General features: G+C 33.8%; 31 non-coding genes across 31 annotated transcripts; all 31 read left to right on the top strand.

Annotated features, from left to right (window-relative positions):
- The first annotated feature begins 204 nt into the window (after positions 1–204).
- Positions 205–277, top strand: TRNAK-UUU (transfer RNA lysine (anticodon UUU)). Its single transcript has one exon. It is a non-coding gene; the product is annotated as a tRNA-Lys (tRNA).
- Positions 278–1,508: 1,231 nt separating this feature from the next.
- On the top strand, positions 1,509–1,581 carry TRNAK-UUU (transfer RNA lysine (anticodon UUU)). The gene has a single exon. It is a non-coding gene; the product is annotated as a tRNA-Lys (tRNA).
- A 1,231-nt stretch (positions 1,582–2,812) lies between these two features.
- TRNAK-UUU (transfer RNA lysine (anticodon UUU)) lies at positions 2,813–2,885 on the top strand. Its single transcript has one exon. It is a non-coding gene; the product is annotated as a tRNA-Lys (tRNA).
- A 579-nt stretch (positions 2,886–3,464) lies between these two features.
- On the top strand, positions 3,465–3,537 carry TRNAK-UUU (transfer RNA lysine (anticodon UUU)). Its single transcript has one exon. It is a non-coding gene; the product is annotated as a tRNA-Lys (tRNA).
- Positions 3,538–4,114: 577 nt separating this feature from the next.
- TRNAK-UUU (transfer RNA lysine (anticodon UUU)) lies at positions 4,115–4,189 on the top strand. The gene has a single exon. It is a non-coding gene; the product is annotated as a tRNA-Lys (tRNA).
- A 565-nt stretch (positions 4,190–4,754) lies between these two features.
- TRNAK-UUU (transfer RNA lysine (anticodon UUU)) lies at positions 4,755–4,827 on the top strand. Its single transcript has one exon. It is a non-coding gene; the product is annotated as a tRNA-Lys (tRNA).
- A 580-nt stretch (positions 4,828–5,407) lies between these two features.
- On the top strand, positions 5,408–5,480 carry TRNAK-UUU (transfer RNA lysine (anticodon UUU)). The gene has a single exon. It is a non-coding gene; the product is annotated as a tRNA-Lys (tRNA).
- A 579-nt stretch (positions 5,481–6,059) lies between these two features.
- On the top strand, positions 6,060–6,132 carry TRNAK-UUU (transfer RNA lysine (anticodon UUU)). Its single transcript has one exon. It is a non-coding gene; the product is annotated as a tRNA-Lys (tRNA).
- A 579-nt stretch (positions 6,133–6,711) lies between these two features.
- On the top strand, positions 6,712–6,784 carry TRNAK-UUU (transfer RNA lysine (anticodon UUU)). The gene has a single exon. It is a non-coding gene; the product is annotated as a tRNA-Lys (tRNA).
- Positions 6,785–8,003: 1,219 nt separating this feature from the next.
- TRNAK-UUU (transfer RNA lysine (anticodon UUU)) lies at positions 8,004–8,076 on the top strand. Its single transcript has one exon. It is a non-coding gene; the product is annotated as a tRNA-Lys (tRNA).
- A 579-nt stretch (positions 8,077–8,655) lies between these two features.
- TRNAK-UUU (transfer RNA lysine (anticodon UUU)) lies at positions 8,656–8,728 on the top strand. Its single transcript has one exon. It is a non-coding gene; the product is annotated as a tRNA-Lys (tRNA).
- Positions 8,729–9,307: 579 nt separating this feature from the next.
- TRNAK-UUU (transfer RNA lysine (anticodon UUU)) lies at positions 9,308–9,380 on the top strand. Its single transcript has one exon. It is a non-coding gene; the product is annotated as a tRNA-Lys (tRNA).
- A 580-nt stretch (positions 9,381–9,960) lies between these two features.
- TRNAK-UUU (transfer RNA lysine (anticodon UUU)) lies at positions 9,961–10,033 on the top strand. Its single transcript has one exon. It is a non-coding gene; the product is annotated as a tRNA-Lys (tRNA).
- A 579-nt stretch (positions 10,034–10,612) lies between these two features.
- On the top strand, positions 10,613–10,685 carry TRNAK-UUU (transfer RNA lysine (anticodon UUU)). Its single transcript has one exon. It is a non-coding gene; the product is annotated as a tRNA-Lys (tRNA).
- A 579-nt stretch (positions 10,686–11,264) lies between these two features.
- Positions 11,265–11,337, top strand: TRNAK-UUU (transfer RNA lysine (anticodon UUU)). The gene has a single exon. It is a non-coding gene; the product is annotated as a tRNA-Lys (tRNA).
- A 579-nt stretch (positions 11,338–11,916) lies between these two features.
- On the top strand, positions 11,917–11,991 carry TRNAK-UUU (transfer RNA lysine (anticodon UUU)). Its single transcript has one exon. It is a non-coding gene; the product is annotated as a tRNA-Lys (tRNA).
- Positions 11,992–12,556: 565 nt separating this feature from the next.
- Positions 12,557–12,629, top strand: TRNAK-UUU (transfer RNA lysine (anticodon UUU)). Its single transcript has one exon. It is a non-coding gene; the product is annotated as a tRNA-Lys (tRNA).
- A 579-nt stretch (positions 12,630–13,208) lies between these two features.
- On the top strand, positions 13,209–13,281 carry TRNAK-UUU (transfer RNA lysine (anticodon UUU)). Its single transcript has one exon. It is a non-coding gene; the product is annotated as a tRNA-Lys (tRNA).
- A 579-nt stretch (positions 13,282–13,860) lies between these two features.
- On the top strand, positions 13,861–13,933 carry TRNAK-UUU (transfer RNA lysine (anticodon UUU)). Its single transcript has one exon. It is a non-coding gene; the product is annotated as a tRNA-Lys (tRNA).
- Positions 13,934–15,162: 1,229 nt separating this feature from the next.
- On the top strand, positions 15,163–15,235 carry TRNAK-UUU (transfer RNA lysine (anticodon UUU)). The gene has a single exon. It is a non-coding gene; the product is annotated as a tRNA-Lys (tRNA).
- Positions 15,236–16,464: 1,229 nt separating this feature from the next.
- On the top strand, positions 16,465–16,537 carry TRNAK-UUU (transfer RNA lysine (anticodon UUU)). Its single transcript has one exon. It is a non-coding gene; the product is annotated as a tRNA-Lys (tRNA).
- Positions 16,538–17,116: 579 nt separating this feature from the next.
- TRNAK-UUU (transfer RNA lysine (anticodon UUU)) lies at positions 17,117–17,189 on the top strand. The gene has a single exon. It is a non-coding gene; the product is annotated as a tRNA-Lys (tRNA).
- A 576-nt stretch (positions 17,190–17,765) lies between these two features.
- On the top strand, positions 17,766–17,838 carry TRNAK-UUU (transfer RNA lysine (anticodon UUU)). Its single transcript has one exon. It is a non-coding gene; the product is annotated as a tRNA-Lys (tRNA).
- A 579-nt stretch (positions 17,839–18,417) lies between these two features.
- Positions 18,418–18,490, top strand: TRNAK-UUU (transfer RNA lysine (anticodon UUU)). Its single transcript has one exon. It is a non-coding gene; the product is annotated as a tRNA-Lys (tRNA).
- Positions 18,491–19,066: 576 nt separating this feature from the next.
- TRNAK-UUU (transfer RNA lysine (anticodon UUU)) lies at positions 19,067–19,139 on the top strand. The gene has a single exon. It is a non-coding gene; the product is annotated as a tRNA-Lys (tRNA).
- A 1,231-nt stretch (positions 19,140–20,370) lies between these two features.
- Positions 20,371–20,443, top strand: TRNAK-UUU (transfer RNA lysine (anticodon UUU)). The gene has a single exon. It is a non-coding gene; the product is annotated as a tRNA-Lys (tRNA).
- A 579-nt stretch (positions 20,444–21,022) lies between these two features.
- On the top strand, positions 21,023–21,095 carry TRNAK-UUU (transfer RNA lysine (anticodon UUU)). The gene has a single exon. It is a non-coding gene; the product is annotated as a tRNA-Lys (tRNA).
- Positions 21,096–21,671: 576 nt separating this feature from the next.
- TRNAK-UUU (transfer RNA lysine (anticodon UUU)) lies at positions 21,672–21,744 on the top strand. The gene has a single exon. It is a non-coding gene; the product is annotated as a tRNA-Lys (tRNA).
- Positions 21,745–22,323: 579 nt separating this feature from the next.
- On the top strand, positions 22,324–22,396 carry TRNAK-UUU (transfer RNA lysine (anticodon UUU)). Its single transcript has one exon. It is a non-coding gene; the product is annotated as a tRNA-Lys (tRNA).
- Positions 22,397–23,628: 1,232 nt separating this feature from the next.
- On the top strand, positions 23,629–23,701 carry TRNAK-UUU (transfer RNA lysine (anticodon UUU)). Its single transcript has one exon. It is a non-coding gene; the product is annotated as a tRNA-Lys (tRNA).
- Positions 23,702–24,276: 575 nt separating this feature from the next.
- On the top strand, positions 24,277–24,349 carry TRNAK-UUU (transfer RNA lysine (anticodon UUU)). Its single transcript has one exon. It is a non-coding gene; the product is annotated as a tRNA-Lys (tRNA).
- Positions 24,350–24,503: the final 154 nt, after the last annotated feature.

The following is a 24,503-nucleotide window of genomic DNA, read 5'->3' on the forward strand; positions in this document are numbered from 1 at the left end:
GTGATACTTAACGAATCTAAGGATTTACATCTTAAACACAGATTAAACTAAAATATATTTCATCAAGAGACCCTACAAGCCAAGTCTTTCAGTTCATGATAGCTGTAACACATATATTTTTCCTCATTTTTTGTAATTGCACAGCAAATTGTCATGTTTTATATATTTCGAGCAGTTTCCAATATGGCAACTTCAGTGCTCAGAGCCTGGATAGCTCAGTCGGTAGAGCATCAGACTTTTAATCTGAGGGTCCAGGGTTCAAGTCCCTGTTCAGGCGAGCGTCTTTTAAACAATGGTGTTTTTGTTTGTGAAATGGACAATTTTGCAGAGTTTAAAATCATCCATTCCTGCAGGCAGCCATCTTTTAATTGTTGATGCTGATTATGTTCATTATTCAATGGGAAGGTGTATAGATTGGAGAGATTCTTTAGAATATTAAGAATGGACTTTATTACTCTTCAATAGGCACACATTATTGGCATCTAGTAATATAGTCATCACAAAGTAGTATCACTACATGTCAGTTCTAAAGACTTTGTTTCATCAGGAACTCAAATCCATCCTTCTTTAATAGGCACACAGTAATTAAATTAGACAAGTGATAAATCAAACCTCTTTGACAAAATTAATTGAATGTGATTATTGAAGTGAGGTGATACTTAAATCATCTAAGGATTTACAACTTAAACACAGAGGAAACTAAAATATATTTCATCACGATACCCTACAAGCCAAGTCTTTCAGTTCATGATTGCAGTAACACATATATTTTTCCACATTTTTTGTAATTGCACAGCAAATTGTCATGTTTTATATATTTTGAGCAGTTTCCATTATGACAACTTCAGCACTCAGATACTGGATAGCTCAGTCGGTAGAGCATCAGACTTTTGATCTGAGGGTCCAGGGTTCAAGTCCCTGTTCAGGCGAGTGTCTTTTAAACAATGGTGTTTTTGTTTGTGAAATGGACAATTTTGCAGAGTTTAAAATTATCCATTCCTGCAGGCAGCCATCTATTAATTGTTGATGCTGATTATGTTCATTATTCAATGGGAAGGTAAATAGATTGGAAAGATTCTGTAGAATATTAAGAATGGACTTTATCACTCTTCAATATGCACACATTATTGGCATCTAGTAATATAATCATCACAAAGTAGTATCGCTACATGTCAGTTCTAAAGACTTTATTTCATCAGGAACTCAAATCCATCCTTCTTTGATAGGCACACAGTGATTAAATTAGACAAGTAATAAATCAAACCTCTTTGACAAAAATAATTGAATGTGATTATTGAAGTAAGGTGATACTTAACGAATCTAAGGATTTACATCTTAAACACAGAGGAAACTAAAATATATTTCATCAAGAGACCCTACAAGCCAAGTTTTTCAGTTCATGATTGCAGTAACACATATATTTTTCCACATTTTTTGTAATTGCACAGCAAATTGTCATGTTTTATATATTTCGAGCAGTTTCCAATATGGCAACTTCAGTGCTCAGAGCCTGGATAGCTCAGTCGGTAGAGCATCAGACTTTTAATCTGAGGGTCCAGGGTTCAAGTCCCTATTCAGGCCAGTGTCTATTAAACAATGTTGTTTTTGTTTGTGAAATGGACAATTTTGCAAAGTTTAAAATTATCCATTCCTGCAGGCAGCCATCTTTTAATTGTTGATGCTGATTATGTTCATTATTCAATGGGAAGGTGAATAGATTGGAAAGATTCTGTAGAATATTAAGAATGGACTTTATCACTCTTCAATAGGCACACATTATTGGCATCTAGTAATATAATCATCACAAAGTAGTATCGCTACATGTCAGTTCTAAATACTTTATTTCATCAGGAACTCAACTCCATCCTTCTTTGATAGGCACACAGTGATTAAATTAGACAAGTAATAAATCAAACCTCTTTGATAAAAATAATTGAATGTGATTATTGAAGTAAGGTGATACTTAACGAATCTAAGGATTTACATCTTAAACACAGAGGAAACTAAAATATATTTCATCAAGAGACCCTACAAGCCAAGTCTTTCAGTTCATGATTGCAGTAACACATATATTTTTCCACATTTTTTGTAATTGCACAGCAAATTGTCATGTTTTATATATTTCGAGCAGTTTCTAATATGACAACTGCAGTGCTCAGAGCCTGGATAGCTCAGTCGGTAAATATTCAGACTTTTAATCTGAGGGTCCAGGGTTCAAGTCCCTGTTCAGGCGAGTGATTTTTAAACAATGGTGTTTTTGTTTGTGAAATGGACAATTTTGCAGAGTTTAAAATTATCCATTCCTGAAGGCAGCCATCTTTTAATTGTTGATGCTGATTATGTTCATTATTCAATGGGAAGGTGAATAGATTGGAAAGATTCTGTAGAATATTAAGAATGGACATTATCACTCTTCAATAGGCACACATTATTGGCATCTAGTAATATAATCATCACAAAGTAGTATCACTACATGTCAGTTCTAAAGACTTTGTTTCATCAGGAACTCAAATCCATCCTTCTTTGATAGGCACACAGTGATTAAATTAGACAAGTAATAAATCAAACCTCTTTGACAAAAATAATTGAATGTGATTATTGAAGTGAGGTGATACTTAAAGCATCTAAGGATTTACAAGTAAAACACAGAGGAAACTAAAATATATTTCATCAAGAGACCCTACAAGCCAAGTCTTTCAGTTCATGATTGCAGTAACACATATATTTTTCCACATTTTTTGTAATTGCACAGCACATTGTCATGTTTTATATATTTCGAGCAGTTTCCAATATAGCAACTTCAGCACTCAGAACCTGGATAGCTCAGTCGGTAGAGCATCAGACTTTTAATCTGAGGGTCCAGGGTTCAAGTCCCTGTTCAGGTGAGTGTCTTTTAAACAATGGTGTTTTTGTTTGTGAAATGGACAATTTTGCAGAGTTTAAAATTATCCATTCCTGCAGGCAGCCATCTTTTAATTGTTGATGCTGATTATGTTCATTATTCAATGGGAAGGTGAATAGATTGGAAAGATTCTGTAGAATATTAAGAATGGACTTTATCACTCTTGAATAGGCACACATTATTGGCATCTAGTAATATAATCATCACAAAGTAGTATCGCTACATGTCAGTTCTAAAGACTTTATTTCATCAGGAACTCAAATCCATCCTTCTTTGATAGGCACACAGTGATTAAATTAGACAAGTAATAAATCAAACCTCTTTGACAAAAATAATTGAATGTGATTATTGAAGTAAGGTGATACTTAACGAATCTAAGGATTTACATCTTAAACACAGATTAAACTAAAATATATTTCATCAAGAGACCCTACAAGCCAAGTCTTTCAGTTCATGATAGCTGTAACACATATATTTTTCCTCATTTTTTGTAATTGCACAGCAAATTGTCATGTTTTATATATTTCGAGCAGTTTCCAATATGGCAACTTCAGTGCTCAGAGCCTGGATAGCTCAATCGGTAGAGCATCAGACTTTTAATCTGAGGGTGCAGGGTTCAAGTCCCTGTTCAGGCGAGCGTCTTTTAAACAATGGTGTTTTTGTTTGTGAAATGGACAATTTTGCAGAGTTTAAAATCATCCATTCCTGCAGGCAGCCATCTTTTAATTGTTGATGCTGATTATGTTCATTATTCAATGGGAAGGTGTATAGATTGGAGAGATTCTTTAGAATATTAAGAATGGACTTTATCACTCTTGAATAGGCACACATTATTGGCATCTAGTAATATAATCATCACAAAGTAGTATCGCTACATGTCAGTTCTAAAGACTTTATTTCATCAGGAACTCAAATCCATCCTTCTTTGATAGGCACACAATGATTAAATTAGACAAGTAATAAATCAAACCTCTGACAAAAATAATTGAATGTGATTATTGAAGTGAGGTGATACTTAAAGCATCTAAGGATTTACAACTTAAACACAGAGGAAACTAAAATATATTTCATCAAGAGACCCTACAAGCCAAGTTTTTCAGTTCATGATTGCAGTAACACATATATTTTTCCACATTTTTTGTAATTGCACAGCAAATTGTCATGTTTTATATATTTCGAGCAGTTTCCATTATGACAACTTCAGCACTCAGATACTGGATAGCTCAGTCGGTAGAGCATCAGACTTTTAATCTGAGGGTCCAGGGTTCAAGTCCCTGTTCAGGCGAGTGTGGTGTTTTTGTTTGTGAAATGGACAATTTTGCAGAGTTTAAAATCATCCATTCCTGCAGGCAGCCATCTTTTAATTGTTGATGCTGATTATGTTCATTATTCAATGGGAAGGTGAATAGATTGGAAAGATTCTGTAGAATATTAAGAATGGACTTTATCACTCTTCAATAGGCACACATTATTGGCATCTAGTAATATAATCATCCAAAAGTAGTATCGCTACATGTCAGTTCTAAAGACTTTATTTCATCAGGAACTCAAATCCATCCTTCTTTGATAGGCACACAGTGATTAAATTAGACAAGTAATAAATCAAACCTCTTTGACAAAAATAATTGAATGTGATTATTGAAGTGAGGTGATACTTAAAGCATCTAAGGATTTACAACTTAAACACAGAAGAAACTAAAATATATTTCATCAAGAGACCCTACAAGCCAAGTTTTTCAGTTCATGATTGCAGTAACACATATATTTATCCACATTTTTTGTATTTGCACAGCAAATTGTCATGTTTTATATATTTCAAGCAGTTTCCAATATGGCAACTTCAGCACTCAGAGCCTGGATAGCTCAGTTGGTAGAGCATCAGACTTTTGATCTGAGGGTCCAGGGTTCAAGTCCCTGTTCAGGCGAGTGTCTTTTAAACAATGGTGTTTTTGTTTGTGAAATGGACAATTTTGCAGAGTTTAAAATTATCCATTCCTGCAGGCAGCCATCTATTAATTGTTGATGCTGATTATGTTCATTATTCAATGGGAAGGTAAATAGATTGGAAAGATTCTGTAGAATATTAAGAATGGACTTTATCACTCTTCAATAGGCACACATTATTGGCATCTAGTAATATAATCATCACAAAGTAGTATCGCTACATGTCAGTTCTAAAGACTTTATTTCATCAGGAACTCAAATCCATCCTTCTTTGTTAGGCACACAGTGATTAAATTAGGCAAGTAATAAATCAAACCTCTTTGACAAAAATAATTGAATGTGATTATTGAAGTAAGGTGATACTTAACGAATCTAAGGATTTACATCTTAAACACAGAGGAAACTAAAATATATTTCATCAAGAGACCCTACAAGCCAAGTCTTTTAGTTCATGATAGCAGTAACACATATATTTTTCCCCATTTTTTTGTAATTGCACAGCAAATTGTCATGTTTTATATATTTCGAGCAGTTTCCAATATGGCAACTTCAGTGCTCAGAGCCTGGATAGCTCAGTCGGTAGAGCATCAGACTTTTAATCTGAGGGTCCAGCGTTCAAGTCCCTGTTCAGGCGAGTGTCTTTTAAACAATGGTGTTTTTGTTTGTGAAATGGACAATTTTGCAGAGTTTAAAATTATCCATTCCTGCAGGCAGCCATCTTTTAATTGTTGATGCTGATTATGTTCATTATTCAATGGGAAGGTGTATAGATTGGAAAGAATCTGTAGAATATTAAGAATGGACTTTATCACTCTTCAATAGGCACACATTATTGGCATCTAGTAATATAATCATCACAAAGTAGTATCGCTACATGTCAGTTCTAAAGACTTTATTTCATCAGGAACTCAAATCCATCCTTCTTTGATAGGCACACAGTGATTAAATTAGACAAGTAATAAATCAAACCTCTTTGACAAAAATAATTGAATGTGATTATTGAAGTGAGGTGATACTTAAAGCATCTAAGGATTTACAACTTAAACACAGAGGAAACTAAAATATATTTCATCAAGAGACCCTACAAGCCAAGTTTTTCAGTTCATGATTGCAGTAACACATATATTTTTCCACATTTTTTGTAATTGCACAGCAAATTGTCATGTTTTATATATTTCGAGCAGTTTCCAATATGGCAACTTCAGTGCTCAGAGCCTGGATAGCTCAGTCGGTAGAGCATCAGACTTTTAATCTGAGGGTCCAGGGTTCAAGTCCCTGTTCAGGCGAGTGTCTACTAAACAATGTTGTTTTTGTTTGTGAAATGGACAATTTTGCAAAGTTTAAAATTATCTATTCCTGCAGGCAGCCATCTTTTAATTGTTGATGCTGATTATGTTCATTATTCAATGGGAAGGTGAATAGATTGGAAAGATTCTGTAGAATATTAAGAATGGACTTTATCACTCTTCAATAGGCACACATTATTGGCATCTAGTAATATAATCATCACAAAGTAGTATCGCTACATGTCAGTTCTAAAGACTTTATTTCATCAGGAACTCAAATCCATCCTTCTTTGATAGGCACACAGTGATTAAATTAGACAAGTAATAAATCAAACCTCTTTGACAAAAATAATTGAATGTGATTATTGAAGTAAGGTGATACTTAATGAATCTAAGGATTTACATCTTAAACACAGATTAAACTAAAATATATTTCATCAAGAGACCCTACAAGCCAAGTCTTTCAGTTCATGATAGCTGTAACACATATATTTTTCCTCATTTTTTGTAATTGCACAGCAAATTGTCATGTTTTATATATTTCGAGCAGTTTCCAATATGGCAACTTCAGTGCTCAGAGCCTGGATAGCTCAGTCGGTAGAGCATCAGACTTTTAATCTGAGGGTCCAGGGTTCAAGTCCCTGTTCAGGCGAGCGTCTTTTAAACAATGGTGTTTTTGTTTGTGAAATGGACAATTTTGCAGAGTTTAAAATCATCCATTCCTGCAGGCAGCCATCTTTTAATTGTTGATGCTGATTATGTTCATTATTCAATGGGAAGGTGTATAGATTGGAGAGATTCTTTAGAATATTAAGAATGGACTTTATTACTCTTCAATAGGCACACATTATTGGCATCTAGTAATATAGTCATCACAAAGTAGTATCACTACATGTCAGTTCTAAAGACTTTGTTTCATCAGGAACTCAAATCCATCCTTCTTTAATAGGCACACAGTGATTAAATTAGACAAGTGATAAATCAAACCTCTTTGACAAAATTAATTGAATGTGATTATTGAAGTGAGGTGATACTTAAATCATCTAAGGATTTACAACTTAAACACAGAGGAAACTAAAATATATTTCATCACGATACCCTACAAGCCAAGTCTTTCAGTTCATGATTGCAGTAACACATATATTTTTCCACATTTTTTGTAATTGCACAGCAAATTGTCATGTTTTATATATTTCGAGCAGTTTCCATTATGACAACTTCAGCACTCAGATACTGGATAGCTAAGTCGGTAGAGCATCAGACTTTTAATCTGAGGGTCCAGGGTTCAAGTCCCTGTTCAGGCGAGTGTGGTATTTTTGTTTGTGAAATGGACAATTTTGCAGAGTTTAAAATCATCCATTCCTGCAGGCAGCCATCTTTTAATTTTTGATGCTGATTATGTTCATTATTCAATGGGAAGGTGTATAGATTGGAAAGATTCTGTAGAATATTAAGAATGGACTTTATCACTCTTCAATAGGCACACATTATTGGCATCTAGTAATATAATCATCCAAAAGTAGTATCGCTACATGTCAGTTCTAAAGACTTTATTTCATCAGGAACTCAAATCCATCCTTCTTTGATAGGCACACAGTGATTAAATTAGACAAGTAATAAATCAAACCTCTTTGACAAAAATAATTGAATGTGATTATTGAAGTGAGGTGATACTTAAAGCATCTAAGGATTTACAACTTAAACACAGAAGAAACTAAAATATATTTCATCAAGAGACCCTACAAGCCAAGTTTTTCAGTTCATGATTGCAGTAACACATATATTTATCCACATTTTTTGTATTTGCACAGCAAATTGTCATGTTTTATATATTTCAAGCAGTTTCCAATATGGCAACTTCAGCACTCAGAGCCTGGATAGCTCAGTCAGTAGAGCATCAGACTTTTGATCTGAGGGTCCAGGGTTCAAGTCCCTGTTCAGGCGAGTGTCTTTTAAACAATGGTGTTTTTGTTTGTGAAATGGACAATTTTGCAGAGTTTAAAATTATCCATTCCTGCAGGCAGCCATCTATTAATTGTTGATGCTGATTATGTTCATTATTCAATGGGAAGGTAAATAGATTGGAAAGATTCTGTAGAATACTAAGAATGGACTTTATCACTCTTCAATATGCACACATTATTGGCATCTAGTAATATAATCATCACAAAGTAGTATCGCTACATGTCAGTTCTAAAGACTTTATTTCATCAGGAACACAAATCCATCCTTCTTTGATAGGCACACAGTGATTAAATTAGACAAGTAATAAATCAAACCTCTTTGACAAAAATAATTGAATGTGATTATTGAAGTAAGGTGATACTTAACGAATCTAAGGATTTACATCTTAAACACAGAGGAAACTAAAATATATTTCATCAAGAGACCCTACAAGCCAAGTTTTTCAGTTCATGATTGCAGTAACACATATATTTTTCCACATTTTTTGTAATTGCACAGCAAATTGTCATGTTTTATATATTTCGAGCAGTTTCCAATATGGCAACTTCAGTGCTTAGAGCCTGGATAGCTCAGTCGGTAGAGCATCAGACTTTTAATCTGAGGGTCCAGGGTTCAAGTCCCTATTCAGGCGAGTGTCTATTAAACAATGTTGTTTTTGTTTGTGAAATGGACAATTTTGCAAAGTTTAAAATTATCCATTCCTGCAGGCAGCCATCTTTTAATTGTTGATGCTGATTATGTTCATTATTCAATGGGAAGGTGAATAGATTGGAAAGATTCTGTAGAATATTAAGAATGGACTTTATCACTCTTCAATAGGCACACATTATTGGCATCTAGTAATATAATCATCACAAAGTAGTATCGCTACATGTCAGTTCTAAAGACTTTATTTCATCAGGAACACAAATCCATCCTTCTTTGATAGGCACACAGTGATTAAATTAGACAAGTAATAAATCAAACCTCTTTGACAAAAATAATTGAATGTGATTATTGAAGTAAGGTGATACTTAACGAATCTAAGGATTTACATCTTAAACACAGAGGAAACTAAAATATATTTCATCAAGAGACCCTACAAGCCAAGTTTTTCAGTTCATGATTGCAGTAACACATATATTTTTCCACATTTTTTGTAATTGCACAGCAAATTGTCATGTTTTATATATTTCGAGCAGTTTCCAATATGGCAACTTCAGTGCTCAGAGCCTGGATAGCTCAGTCGGTAGAGCATCAGACTTTTAATCTGAGGGTCCAGGGTTCAAGTCCCTATTCAGGCGAGTGTCTATTAAACAATGTTGTTTTTGTTTGTGAAATGGACAATTTTGCAAAGTTTAAAATTATCCATTCCTGCAGGCAGCCATCTTTTAATTGTTGATGCTGATTATGTTCATTATTCAATGGGAAGGTGAATAGATTGGAAAGATTCTGTAGAATATTAAGAATGGACTTTATCACTCTTCAATAGGCACACATTATTGGCATCTAGTAATATAATCATCACAAAGTAGTATCGCTACATGTCAGTTCTAAATACTTTATTTCATCAGGAACTCAACTCCATCCTTCTTTGATAGGCACACAGTGATTAAATTAGACAAGTAATAAATCAAACCTCTTTGACAAAAATAATTGAATGTGATTATTGAAGTAAGGTGATACTTAACGAATCTAAGGATTTACATCTTAAACACAGAGGAAACTAAAATATATTTCATCAAGAGACCCTACAAGCCAAGTCTTTTAGTTCATGATAACAGTAACACATATATTTTTCCCCATTTTTTTGTAATTGCACAGCAAATTGTCATGTTTTATATATTTCGAGCAGTTTCCAATATGGCAACTTCAGTGCTCAGAGCCTGGATAGCTCAGTCGGTAGAGCATCAGACTTTTAATCTGAGGGTCCAGCGTTCAAGTCCCTGTTCAGGCGAGTGTCTTTTAAACAATGGTGTTTTTGTTTGTGAAATGGACAATTTTGCAGAGTTTAAAATTATCCATTCCTGCAGGCAGCCATCTTTTAATTGTTGATGCTGATTATGTTCATTATTCAATGGGAAGGTGTATAGATTGGAAAGAATCTGTAGAATATTAAGAATGGACTTTATCACTCTTCAATAGGCACACATTATTGGCATCTAGTAATATAATCATCACAAAGTAGTATCGCTACATGTCAGTTCTAAACACTTTATTTCATCAGGAACTCAAATCCATCCTTCTTTGATAGGCACACAGTGATTAAATTAGACAAGTAATAAATCAAACCTCTTTGACAAAAATAATTGAATGTGATTATTGAAGTGAGGTGATACTTAAAGCATCTAAGGATTTACAACTTAAACACAGAGGAAACTAAAATATATTTCATCAAGAGACCCTACAAGCCAAGTTTTTCAGTTCATGATTGCAGTAACACATATATTTTTCCACATTTTTTGTAATTGCACAGCAAATTGTCATGTTTTATATATTTCGAGCAGTTTCCAATATGGCAACTTCAGTGCTCAGAGCCTGGATAGCTCAGTCGGTAGAGCATCAGACTTTTAATCTGAGGGTCCAGGGTTCAAGTCCCTGTTCAGGCGAGTGTCTACTAAACAATGTTGTTTTTGTTTGTGAAATGGACAATTTTGCAAAGTTTAAAATTATCTATTCCTGCAGGCAGCCATCTTTTAATTGTTGATGCTGATTATGTTCATTATTCAATGGGAAGGTGAATAGATTGGAAAGATTCTGTAGAATATTAAGAATGGACTTTATCACTCTTCAATAGGCACACATTATTGGCATCTAGTAATATAATCATCACAAAGTAGTATCGCTACATGTCAGTTCTAAAGACTTTATTTCATCAGGAACTCAAATCCATCCTTCTTTGATAGGCACACAGTGATTCAATTAGACAAGTAATAAATCAAACTTCTTTGACAAAAATAATTGAATGTGATTATTGAAGTAAGGTGATACTTAACGAATCTAAGGATTTACATCTTAAACACAGATTAAACTAAAATATATTTCATCAAGAGACCCTACAAGCCAAGTCTTTCAGTTCATGATAGCTGTATCACATATATTTTTCCTCATTTTTTGTAATTGCACAGCAAATTGTCATGTTTTATATATTTCGAGCAGTTTCCAATATTGCAACTTCAGTGCTCAGAGCCTGGATAGCTCAGTCGGTAGAGCATCAGACTTTTAATCTGAGGGTCCAGGGTTCAAGTCCCTGTTCAGGCGAGCGTCTTTTAAACAATGGTGTTTTTGTTTGTGAAATGGACAATTTTGCAGAGTTTAAAATCATCCATTCCTGCAGGCAGCCATCTTTTAATTGTTGATGCTGATTATGTTCATTATTCAATGGGAAGGTGTATAGATTGGAGAGATTCTTTAGAATATTAAGAATGGACTTTATTACTCTTCAATAGGCACACATTATTGGCATCTAGTAATATAGTCATCACAAAGTAGTATCACTACATGTCAGTTCTAAAGACTTTGTTTCATCAGGAACTCAAATCCATCCTTCTTTAATAGGCACACAGTGATTAAATTAGACAAGTGATAAATCAAACCTCTTTGACAAAATTAATTGAATGTGATTATTGAAGTGAGGTGATACTTAAATCATCTAAGGATTTACAACTTAAACACAGAGGAAACTAAAATATATTTCATCACGATACCCTACAAGCCAAGTCTTTCAGTTCATGATTGCAGTAACACATATATTTTTCCACATTTTTTGTAATTGCACAGCAAATTGTCATGTTTTATATATTTCGAGCAGTTTCCATTATGACCACTTCAGCACTCAGATACTGGATAGCTCAGTCGGTAGAGCATCAGACTTTTAATCTGAGGGTCCAGGGTTCAAGTCCCTGTTCAGGCGAGTGTGGTGTTTTTGTTTGTGAAATGGACAATTTTGCAGAGTTTAAAATCATCCATTCCTGCAGGCAGCCATCTTTTAATTGTTGATGCTGATTATGTTCATTATTCAATGGGAAGGTGTATAGATTGGAAAGATTCTGTAGAATATTAAGAATGGACTTTATCACTCTTCAATAGGCACACATTATTGGCATCTAGTAATATAATCATCCAAAAGTAGTATCGCTACATGTCAGTTCTAAAGACTTTATTTCATCAGGAACTCAAATCCATCCTTCTTTGATAGGCACACAGTGATTAAATTAGACAAGTAATAAATCAAACCTCTTTGACAAAAATAATTGAATGTGATTATTGAAGTGAGGTGATACTTAAAGCATCTAAGGATTTACAACTTAAACACAGAAGAAACTAAAATATATTTCATCAAGAGACCCTACAAGCCAAGTTTTTCAGTTCATGATTGCAGTAACACATATATTTATCCACATTTTTTGTATTTGCACAGCAAATTGTCATGTTTTATATATTTCAAGCAGTTTCCAATATGGCAACTTCAGCACTCAGAGCCTGGATAGCTCAGTCGGTAGAGCATCAGACTTTTGATCTGAGGGTCCAGGGTTCAAGTCCCTGTTCAGGCGAGTGTCTTATAAACAATGGTGTTTTTGTTTGTGAAATGGACAATTTTGCAGAGTTTAAAATTTTCCATTCCTGCAGGCAGCCATCTATTAATTGTTGATGCTGATTATGTTCATTATTCAATGGGAAGGTAAATAGATTGGAAAGATTCTGTAGAATATTAAGAATGGACTTTATCACTCTTCAATATGCACACATTATTGGCATCTAGTAATATAATCATCACAAAGTAGTATCGCTACATGTCAGTTCTAAAGACTTTATTTCATCAGGAACTCAAATCCATCCTTCTTTGATAGGCACACAGTGATTAAATTAGACAAGTAATAAATCAAACCTCTTTGACAAAAATAATTGAATGTGATTATTGAAGTAAGGTGATACTTAACGAATCTAAGGATTTACATCTTAAACACAGAGGAAACTAAAATATATTTCATCAAGAGACCCTACAAGCCAAGTTTTTCAGTTCATGATTGCAGTAACACATATATTTTTCCACATTTTTTGTAATTGCACAGCAAATTGTCATGTTTTATATATTTCGAGCAGTTTCCAATATGGCAACTTCAGTGCTCAGAGCCTGGATAGCTCAGTCGGTAGAGCATCAGACTTTTAATCTGAGGGTCCAGGGTTCAAGTCCCTATTCAGGCGAGTGTCTATTAAACAATGTTGTTTTTGTTTGTGAAATGGACAATTTTGCAAAGTTTAAAATTATCCATTCCTGCAGGCAGCCATCTTTTAATTGTTGATGCTGATTATGTTCATTATTCAATGGGAAGGTGAATAGATTGGAAAGATTCTGTAGAATATTAAGAATGGACTTTATCACTCTTCAATAGGCACACATTATTGGCATCTAGTAATATAATCATCACAAAGTAGTATCGCTACATGTCAGTTCTAAAGACTTTATTTCATCAGGAACTCAAATCCATCCTTCTTTGATAGGCACACAGTGATTAAATTAGACAAGTAATAAATCAAACCTCTTTGACAAAAATAATTGAATGTGATTATTGAAGTAAGGTGATACTTAACGAATCTAAGGATTTACATCTTAAACACAGAGGAAACTAAAATATATTTCATCAAGAGACCCTACAAGCCAAGTCTTTCAGTTTATGATAGGTGTAACACATATATTTTTCCACATTTTTTGTAATTGCACAGCAAATTGTCATGTTTTATATATTTCGAGCAGTTTCCAATATGGCAACTGCAGTGCTCAGAGCCTGGATAGCTCAGTCGGTAGAGCATCAGACTTTTAATCTGAGGGTCCAGGGTTCAAGTCCCTGTTCAGGCGAGTGTCTTTAAAACAATGGTGTTTTTGTTTGTGAAATGGACAATTTTGCAGAGTTTAAAATCATCCATTCCTGCAGGCAGCCATCTTTTAATTGTTGATGCTGATTATGTTCATTATTCAATGGGAAGGTGTATAGATTGGAGAGATTCTTTAGAATATTAAGAATGGACTTTATTACTCTTCAATAGGCACACATTATTGGCATCTAGTAATATAGTCATCACAAAGTAGTATCACTACATGTCAGTTCTAAAGACTTTGTTTCATCAGGAACTCAAATCCATCCTTCTTTGATAGGCACACAGTGATTAAATTAGACAAGTAATAAATCAAACCTCTTTGACAAAAATAATTGAATGTGATTATTGAAGTGAGTTGATACTTAAAGCATCTAAAGATTTACAACTTAAACACAGAGGAAACTAAAATATATTTCATCAAGAGACCCTACAAGCCAAGTCTTTCAGTTCATGATTGCAGTAACATATATTTTTCCAAATTTTTTGTAATTGCACAGCAAATTGTCATGTTTTATATATTTTGAGCAGTTTCCAATATGGCAACTTCAGTGCTCAGAGCCTGGATAGCTCAGTCGGTAGAGCATCAGACTTTAAATCTAAGGGTCCAGGGTTCAAGTCCCTGTTCAGGCGAGTGTCTATTAAACAATGTTGTTTTTGTTTGTGAAATGGACAATTTTGCAAAGTTTAAAATTATCCATTCCTGCAGGCAGCCATCTTTTAATTGTTGATGCTGATTATGTTCATTATTCAATGGGAAGGTGAATAGATTGGAAAGATTCTGTAGAATATTAAGAATGGACTTTATCACTCTTCAATAGGCACACATTATTGGCATCTAGTAATATAATCATCACAAAGTAGTATCGCTACATGTCAGTTCTAAAGACTTTATTTCATCAGGAACTCAAATCCATCCTTCTTTTATAGGCACACAGTGATTAAATTAGACAAATAATAAATCAAACCTCTTTGACAAAAATAATTGAATGTGATTATTGAAGTAAGGTGATACTTAACGAATCTAAGGATTTACATCTTAAACACAGAGGAAACTAAAATATATTTCATCAAGAGACCCTACAAGCCAAGTCTTTCAGTTCATGATAGCTGTAACACATATATTTTTCCACATTTTTTGTAATTGCACAGCAAATTGTCATGTTTTATATATTTCGAGCAGTTTCCAATATGGCAACTTCAGTGCTCAGAGCCTGGATAGCTCTGTCGGTAGAGCATCAGACTTTTAATCTGAGGGTCCAGGGTTCAAGTCCCTGTTCAGGTGAGTGTCTTTTAAACAATAGTGTTTTTGTTTGTGAAATGGACAATTTTGCAAAGTTTAAAATTATCCATTCCTGCAGGCAGCCATCTTTTAATTGTTGATGCTGATTATGTTCATTATTCGATGGGAAGGTGAATAGATTGGAAAGATTCTGTAGAATATTAAGAATGGACTTTATCAGTGTTCAATAGGCACACATTATTGGCTTCTAGTAATATAATCATCACAAAGTAGTATCGCTACATGTCAGTTCTAAAGACTTTATTTCATCAGGAACTCAAATCCATCCTTCTTTGATAGGCACACAGTGATTAAATTAGACAAGTAATAAATCAAACCTCTTTGACAAAAATAATTGAATGTGATTATTGAAGTAAGGTGATACTTAACGAATCTAAGGATTTACATCTTAAACACAGAGGAAACTAAAATATATTTCATCAAGATACCCTACAAGCCAAGTCTTTCAGTTCATGATTGCAGTAACACATATTTTTCCACATTTTTTGTAATTGCACAGCAAATTGTCATGTTTTATATATTTCGAGCAGTTTCCAATATGGCAACTTCAGTGTTCAGGGAATGGATAGCTCAGTCAGTAGAGCATCAGACTTTTAATCTGAGGGTCCAGGGTTCAAGTCCCTGTTCAGGCGAGTGTCTATTAAACAATGTTGTTTTTGTTTGTGAAATGGACAATTTTGCAAAGTTTAAAATTATCCATTCCTGCAGGCAGCCATCTTTTAATTGTTGATGCTGATTATGTTCATTATTCAATGGAAAGGTGAATAGATTGGAAAGATTCTGTAGAATATTAAGAATGGACTTTATCACTCTTCAATAGGCACACATTATTGGCATCTAGTAATATAATCATCACAAAGTAGTATCGCTACATGTCAGTTCTAAAGACTTTATTTCATCAGGAACTCAAATCCATCCTTCTTTGATAGGCACACAATGATTAAATTAGACAAATAATAAATCAAACCTCTTTGACAAAAATAATTGAATGTGATTATTGAAGTAAGGTGATACTTAACGCATCTAAGGATTTACATCTTAAACACAGAGGAAACTAAAATATATTTCATCAAGAGACCCTACAAGCCAAGTCTTTCAGTTCATGATAGCTGTAACACATATATTTTTCCACATTTTTTGTAATTGCACAGCAAATTGTCATGTTTTATATATTTCGAGCAGTTTCCAATATGGCAACTTCAGTGCTCAGAGCCTGGATAGCTCTGTCGGTAGAGCATCAGACTTTTAATCTGAGGGTCCAGGGTTCAAGTCCCTGTTCAGGTGAGTGTCTTTTAAACAATAGTGTTTTTGTTTGTGAAATGGACAATTTTGCAAAGTTTAAAATTATCCATTCCTGCAGGCAGCCATCTTTTAATTGTTGATGCTGATTATGTTCATTATTCGATGGGAAGGTGAATAGATTGGAAAGATTCTGTAGAATATTAAGAATGGACTTTATCACTCTTCAATAGGCACACATTATTGGCATCTAGTAATATAATCATCACAAAGTAGTATCGCTACATGTCAGTTCTAAAGACTTTATTTCATCAGGAACTCAAATCCATCCTTCTTTGATAGGCACACACTAATTAAATTAGACAAGTAATAAATCAAACTTCTTTGACAAAAATAATTGAATGTGATTATTGAAGTAAGGTGATACTTAACGAATCTAAGGATTTACATCTTAAACACAGAGGAAACTAAAATATATTTCATCAAGAGACCCTACAAGCCAAGTCTTTCAGTTTATGATAGCTGTAACACATATATTTTTCCACATTTTTTGTAATTGCACAGCAAATTGTCATGTTTTATATATTTCAAGCAGTTTCCAATATGGCATCTTCAGTGTTCAGAGCCAGGATAGCTCAGTCGGTAGAGCATCAGACTTTTAATCTGAGGGTCCAGGGTTCAAGTCCCTGTTCAAGCGAGTGTCTTTTAAACAATGGTGTTTTTGTTTGTGAAATGGACAATTTTGCAGAGTTTAAAATCATCCATTCCTGCAGGCAGCCATCTTTTAATTGTTGATGCTGATTATGTTCATTATTCAATGGGAAGGTGTATAGATTGGAGAGATTCTTTAAAATATTAAGAATGGACTTTATTACTCTACAATAGGCACACATTTATTGGCATCTAGTAATATAGTCATCACAAAGTAGTATCACTACATGTCAGTTCTAAAGACTTTGTTTCATCAGGAACTCAAATCCAGCCTTCTTTGATAGGCACACAGTGATTAAATTAGACAAGTAATAAATCAAACCTCTTTGACAAAAATAATTAAATGTGATTATTGAAGTGAGGTGATACTTAAAGCATCTAAAGATTTACAACTTAAACACAGAGGAAACTAAAATATATTTCATCAAGAGACCCTACAAGCCAAGTCTTTCAGTTCATGATTGCAGTAACACATATTTTTCCACATTTTTTGTAATTGCACAGCAATGTCATGTTTTATATATTTTGAGCAGTTTCCAATATGGCAATTTCAGTGCTCAGAGCCTGGATAGCTCAGTCGGTAGAGCATCAGACTTTTAATCTGAGGGTCCAGGGTTCAAGTCCCTATTCAGGCGAGTGTCTATTAAACAATGTTGTTTTTGTTTGTGAAATGGACAATTTTGCAAAGTTTAAAATTATCCATTCCTGCAGGCAGCCATCTTTTAATTGTTGATGCTGATTATGTTCATTATTCAATGGAAAGGTGAATAGATTGGAAAGATTCTGTAAAATATTAAGAATGGACTTTATCACTCTTCAATAGGCACACATTATTGGCATCTAGTAATATAATCATCACAAAGTAGTATCGCTACATGTCAGTTCTAAAGACTTTATTTCATCAGGAACTCAAATCCATCCTTCTTTGATAGGCACACAATGATTAAATTAGACAAATAATAAATCAAACCTCTTTGACAAAAATAATTGAATGTGATTATTGAAGTAAGGTGATACTTAACGCATCTAAGGATTTACATCTTAAACACAGAGGAAACTAAAATATATTTCATCAAGAGACCCTACAAGCCAAGTCTTTCAGTTCATGATAGCTGTAACACATATATTTTTCCACATTTTTTGTAATTGCACAGCAAATTGTCATGTTTTATATATTTCAAGCAGTTTCCAATATGGCATCTTCAGTGTTCAGAGCCAGGATAGCTCAGTCGGTAGAGCATCAGACTTTTAATCTGAGGGTCCAGGGTTCAAGTCCCTGTTCAAGCGAGTGTCTTTTAAACAATGGTGTTTTTGTTTGTGAAATGGACAATTTTGCAGAGTTTAAAATCATCCATTCCTGCAGGCAGCCATCTTTTAATTGTTGATGCTGATTATGTTCATTATTCAATGGGAAGGTGTATAGATTGGAGAGATTCTTTAAAATATTAAGAATGGACTTTATTACTCTACAATAGGCACACATTTATTGGCATCTAGTAATATAGTCATCACAAAGTAGTATCACTACATGTCAGTTCTAAAGACTTTGTTTCATCAGGAACTCAAATCCAGCCTTCTTTGATAGGCACACAGTGATTAAATTAGACAAGTAATAAATCAAACCTCTTTGACAAAAATAATTAAATGTGATTATTGAAGTGAGGTGATACTTAAAGCATCTAAAGATTTACAACTTAAACACAGAGGAAACTAAAATATATTTCATCAAGAGACCCTACAAGCCAAGTCTTTCAGTTCATGATTGCAGTAACACATATTTTTCCACATTTTTTGTAATTGCACAGCAATGTCATGTTTTATATATTTTGAGCAGTTTCCAATATGGCAATTTCAGTGCTCAGAGCCTGGATAGCTCAGTCGGTAGAGCATCAGACTTTTAATCTGAGGGTCCAGGGTTCAAGTCCCTGTTCAGGCGAGTGTCTATTAAACAATGTTGTTTTTGTTTGTGAAATGGACAATTTTGCAAAGTTTAAAATTATCCATTCCTGCAGGCAGCCATCTTTTAATTGTTGATGCTGATTATGTTCATTATTCAATGGAAAGGTGAATAGATTGGAAAGATTCTGTAAAATATTAAGAATGGACTTTATCACTCTTCAATAGGCACACATTATTGGCATCTAGTAATATAATCATCACAAAGTAGTATCGCTACATGTCAGTTCTAAAGACTTTATTTCATCAGGAACTCAAATCCATCCTTCTTTGATAGGCACACAATGATTAAATTAGACAAGTAATAAATCAAACCTCTTTGACAAAAATAATTGAATGTGATTATTGAAGTAAGGTGATACTTAACGAATCTAAGGATTTACATCTTAAACACAGAGGAAACTAAAATATATTTCATCAAGATACCCTACAAGCCAAGTCTTTCAGTTCATGATTGCAGTAACACATATATTTTTCCACATTTTTTGTAATTGCACAGCAAATTGTCATGTTTTATATATTTCGAGCAGTTTCCAATATGGCAACTTCAGTGTTCAGGGAATGGATAGCTCAGTCGGTAGAGCATCAGACTTTTAATCTGAGGGTCCAGGGTTCAAGTCCCTGTTCAGGCGAGTGTCTATTAAACAATGTTGTTTTTGTTTGTGAAATGGACAATTTTGCAAAGTTTAAAATTATCCATTCCTGCAGGCAGCCATCTTTTAATTGTTGATGCTGATTATGTTCATTATTCAATGGAAAGGTGAATAGATTGGAAAGATTCTGTAGAATATTAAGAATGGACTTTATCACTCTTCAATAGGCACACATTATTGGCATCTAGTAATATAATCATCACAAAGTAGTATCGCTACATGTCAGTTCTAAAGACTTTATTTCATCAGGAACTCAAATCCATCCTTCTTTGATAGGCACACAATGATTAAATTAGACAAATAATAAATCAAACCTCTTTGACAAAAATAATTGAATGTGATTATTGAAGTAAGGTGATACTTAACGCATCTAAGGATTTACATCTTAAACACAGAGGAAACTAAAATATATTTCATCAAGAGACCCTACAAGCCAAGTCTTTCAGTTCATGATAGCTGTAACACATATATTTTTCCACATTTTTTGTAATTGCACAGCAAATTGTCATGTTTTATATATTTCGAGCAGTTTCCAATATGGCAACTTCAGTGCTCAGAGCCTGGATAGCTCTGTCGGTAGAGCATCAGACTTTTAATCTGAGGGTCCAGGGTTCAAGTCCCTGTTCAGGTGAGTGTCTTTTAAACAATAGTGTTTTTGTTTGTGAAATGGACAATTTTGCAAAGTTTAAAATTATCCATTCCTGCAGGCAGCCATCTTTTAATTGTTGATGCTGATTATGTTCATTATTCGATGGGAAGGTGAATAGATTGGAAAGATTCTGTAGAATATTAAGAATGGACTTTATCACTCTTCAATAGGCACACATTATTGGCATCTAGTAATATAATCATCACAAAGTAGTATCGCTACATGTCAGTTCTAAAGACTTTATTTCATCAGGAACTCAAATCCATCCTTCTTTGATAGGCACACACTAATTAAATTAGACAAGTAATAAATCAAACCTCTTTGACAAAAATAATTGAATGTGATTATTGAAGTAAGGTGATACTTAACGAATCTAAGGATTTACATCTTAAACACAGAGGAAACTAAAATATATTTCATCAAGAGACCCTACAAGCCAAGTCTTTCAGTTTATGATAGCTGTAACACATATATTTTTCCACATTTTTTGTAATTGCACAGCAAATTGTCATGTTTTATATATTTCAAGCAGTTTCCAATATGGCATCTTCAGTGTTCAGAGCCAGGATAGCTCAGTCGGTAGAGCATCAGACTTTTAATCTGAGGGTCCAGGGTTCAAGTCCCTGTTCAAGCGAGTGTCTTTTAAACAATGGTGTTTTTGTTTGTGAAATGGACAATTTTGCAGAGTTTAAAATCATCCATTCCTGCAGGCAGCCATCTTTTAATTGTTGATGCTGATTATGTTCATTATTCAATGGGAAGGTGTATAGATTGGAGAGATTCTTTAAAATATTAAGAATGGACTTTATTACTCTACAATAGGCACACATTTATTGGCATCTAGTAATATAGTCATCACAAAGTAGTATCACTACATGTCAGTTCTAAAGACTTTGTTTCATCAGGAACTCAAATCCATCCTTCTTTGATAGGCACACAGTGATTAAATTAGACAAGTAATAAATCAAACCTCTTTGACAAAAATAATTAAATGTGATTATTGAAGTGAGGTGATACTTAAAGCATCTAAAGATTTACAACTTAAACATAGAGGAAACTAAAATATATTTCATCAAGAGACCCTACAAGCCAAGTCTTTCAGTTCATGATTGCAGTAACACATATTTTTCCACATTTTTTGTAATTGCACAGCAATGTCATGTTTTATATATTTTGAGCAGTTTCCAATATGGCAATTTCAGTGCTCAGAGCCTGGATAGCTCAGTCGGTAGAGCATCAGACTTTTAATCTGAGGGTCCAGGGTTCAAGTCCCTGTTCAGGCGAGTGTCTATTAAACAATGTTGTTTTTGTTTGTGAAATGGACAATTTTGCAAAGTTTAAAATTATCCATTCCTGCAGGCAGCCATCTTTTAATTGTTGATGCTGATTATGTTCATTATTCAATGGAAAGGTGAATAGATTGGAAAGATTCTGTAAAATATTAAGAATGGACTTTATCACTCTTCAATAGGCACACATTATTGGCATCTAGTAATATAATCATCACAAAGTAGTATCGCTACATGTCAGTTCTAAAGACTTTATTTCATCAGGAACTCAAATCCATCCTTCTTTGATAGGCACACAATGATTAAATTAGACAAATAATAAATCAAACCTCTTTGACAAAAATAATTGAATGTGATTATTGAAGTAAGGTGATACTTAACGCATCTAAGGATTTACATCTTAAACACAGAGGAAACTAAAATATATTTCATCAAGAGACCCTACAAGCCAAGTCTTTCAGTTCATGATAGCTGTAACACATATATTTTTCCACATTTTTTGTAATTGCACAGCAAATTGTCATGTTTTATATATTTCGAGCAGTTTCCAATATGGCAACTTCAGTGCTCAGAGCCTGGATAGCTCTGTCGGTAGAGCATCAGACTTTTAATCTGAGGGTCCAGGGTTCAAGTCCCTGTTCAGGCGAGTGTCTATTAAACAATGTTGTTTTTGTTTGTGAAATGGACAATTTTGCAAAGTTTAAAATTATCCATTCCTGCAGGCAGCCATCTTTTAATTGTTGATGCTGATTATGTTCATTATTCAATGGAAAGGTGAATAGATTGGAAAGATTCTGTAAAATATTAAGAATGGACTTTATCACTCTTCAATAGGCACACATTATTGGCATCTAGTAATATAATCATCACAAAGTAGTATCGCTACATGTCAGTTCTAAAGACTTTATTTCATCAGGAACTCAAATCCATCCTTCTTTGATAGGCACACAATGATTAAATTAGACAAATAATAAATCAAACCTCTTTGACAAAAATAATTGAATGTGATTATTGAAGTAAGGTGATACTTAACGCATCTAAGGATTTACATCTTAAACACAGAGGAAACTAAAATATATTTCATCAAGATACCCTACAAGCCAAGTCTTTCAGTTCATGATTGCAGTAACACATATATTTTTCCACATTTTTTTGTAATTGCACATAATATTGTCATGTTTTATATATTTCGAGCAGTTTCCAATATGGCAACTTCAGTGTTCAGGGAATGGATAGCTCAGTCGGTAGAGCATCAGACTTTTAATCTGAGGGTCCAGGGTTCAAGTACCTGTTCAGGCGAGTGTCTTTTAAACAATGGTGTTTTTGTTTGTGAAATGGACAATTTTGCAGAGTTTAAAATTATCCATTCCTGCAGGCAGCCATCTTTTAATTGTTGATGCTGATTATGTTCATTATTCAATAGGAAGGTGAAAAGATTGGAAAGATTCTGTAGAATATTAAGAATGGACTTTATCACTCTTCAATAGGCACACATTATTGGCATCTAGTAATATAATCATCACAAAGTAGTATCGCTACATGTCAGTTCTAAAGACTTTATTTCATCAGGAACTCAAATCCATCCTTCTTTGATAGGCACACAGTGATTAAATTAGACAAGTAATAAATCAAACCTCTTTGACAAAAATAATTGAATGTGATTATTGAAGTAAGGTGATACTTAACGAATCTAAGGATTTACATCTTAAACACAGAGGAAACTAAAATATATTTCATCAAGAGACCCTACAAGCCAAGTCTTTCAGTTTATGATAGCTGTAACACATATATTTTTCCACATTTTTTGTAATTGCACAGCAAATTGTCATGTTTTATATATTTCAAGCAGTTTCCAATATGGCATCTTCAGTGTTCAGAGCCAGGATAGCTCAGTCGGTAGAGCATCAGACTTTTAATCTGAGGGTCCAGGGTTCAAGTCCCTGTTCAAGCGAGTGTCTTTTAAACAATGGTGTTTTTGTTTGTGAAATGGACAATTTTGCAGAGTTTAAAATCATCCATTCCTGCAGGCAGCCATCTTTTAATTGTTGATGCTGATTATGTTCATTATTCAATGGGAAGGTGTATAGATTGGAGAGATTCTTTAAAATATTAAGAATGGACTTTATTACTCTACAATAGGCACACATTATTGGCATCTAGTAATATAGTCATCACAAAGTAGTATCACTACATGTCAGTTCTAAAGACTTTGTTTCATCAGGAACTCAAATCCATCCTTCTTTGATAGGCACACAGTGATTAAATTAGACAAGTAATAAATCAAACCTCTTTGACAAAAATAATTAAATGTGATTATTGAAGTGAGGTGATACTTAAAGCATCTAAAGATTTACAACTTAAACACAGAGGAAACTAAAATATATTTCATCAAGAGACCCTACAAGCCAAGTCTTTCAGTTCATGATTGCAGTAACACATATTTTTCCACATTTTTTGTAATTGCACAGCAATGTCATGTTTTATATATTTTGAGCAGTTTCCAATATGGCAATTTCAGTGCTCAGAGCCTGGATAGCTCAGTCGGTAGAGCATCAGACTTTTAATCTGAGGGTCCACGGTTCAAGTCCCTGTTCAGGCGAGTGTCTATTAAACAATGTTGTTTATGTTTGTGAAATGGACAATTTTGCAAAGTTTAAAATTATCCATTCCTGCAGGCAGCCATCTTTTAATTGTTGATGCTGATTATGTTCATTATTCAATGGAAAGGTGAATAGATTGGAAAGATTCTGTAG

The sequence above is a fragment of the Pseudophryne corroboree genome, unplaced genomic scaffold, assembly GCF_028390025.1.
Source record: "Pseudophryne corroboree isolate aPseCor3 unplaced genomic scaffold, aPseCor3.hap2 scaffold_1586, whole genome shotgun sequence".
Taxonomy (NCBI): domain Eukaryota; kingdom Metazoa; phylum Chordata; class Amphibia; order Anura; family Myobatrachidae; genus Pseudophryne; species Pseudophryne corroboree.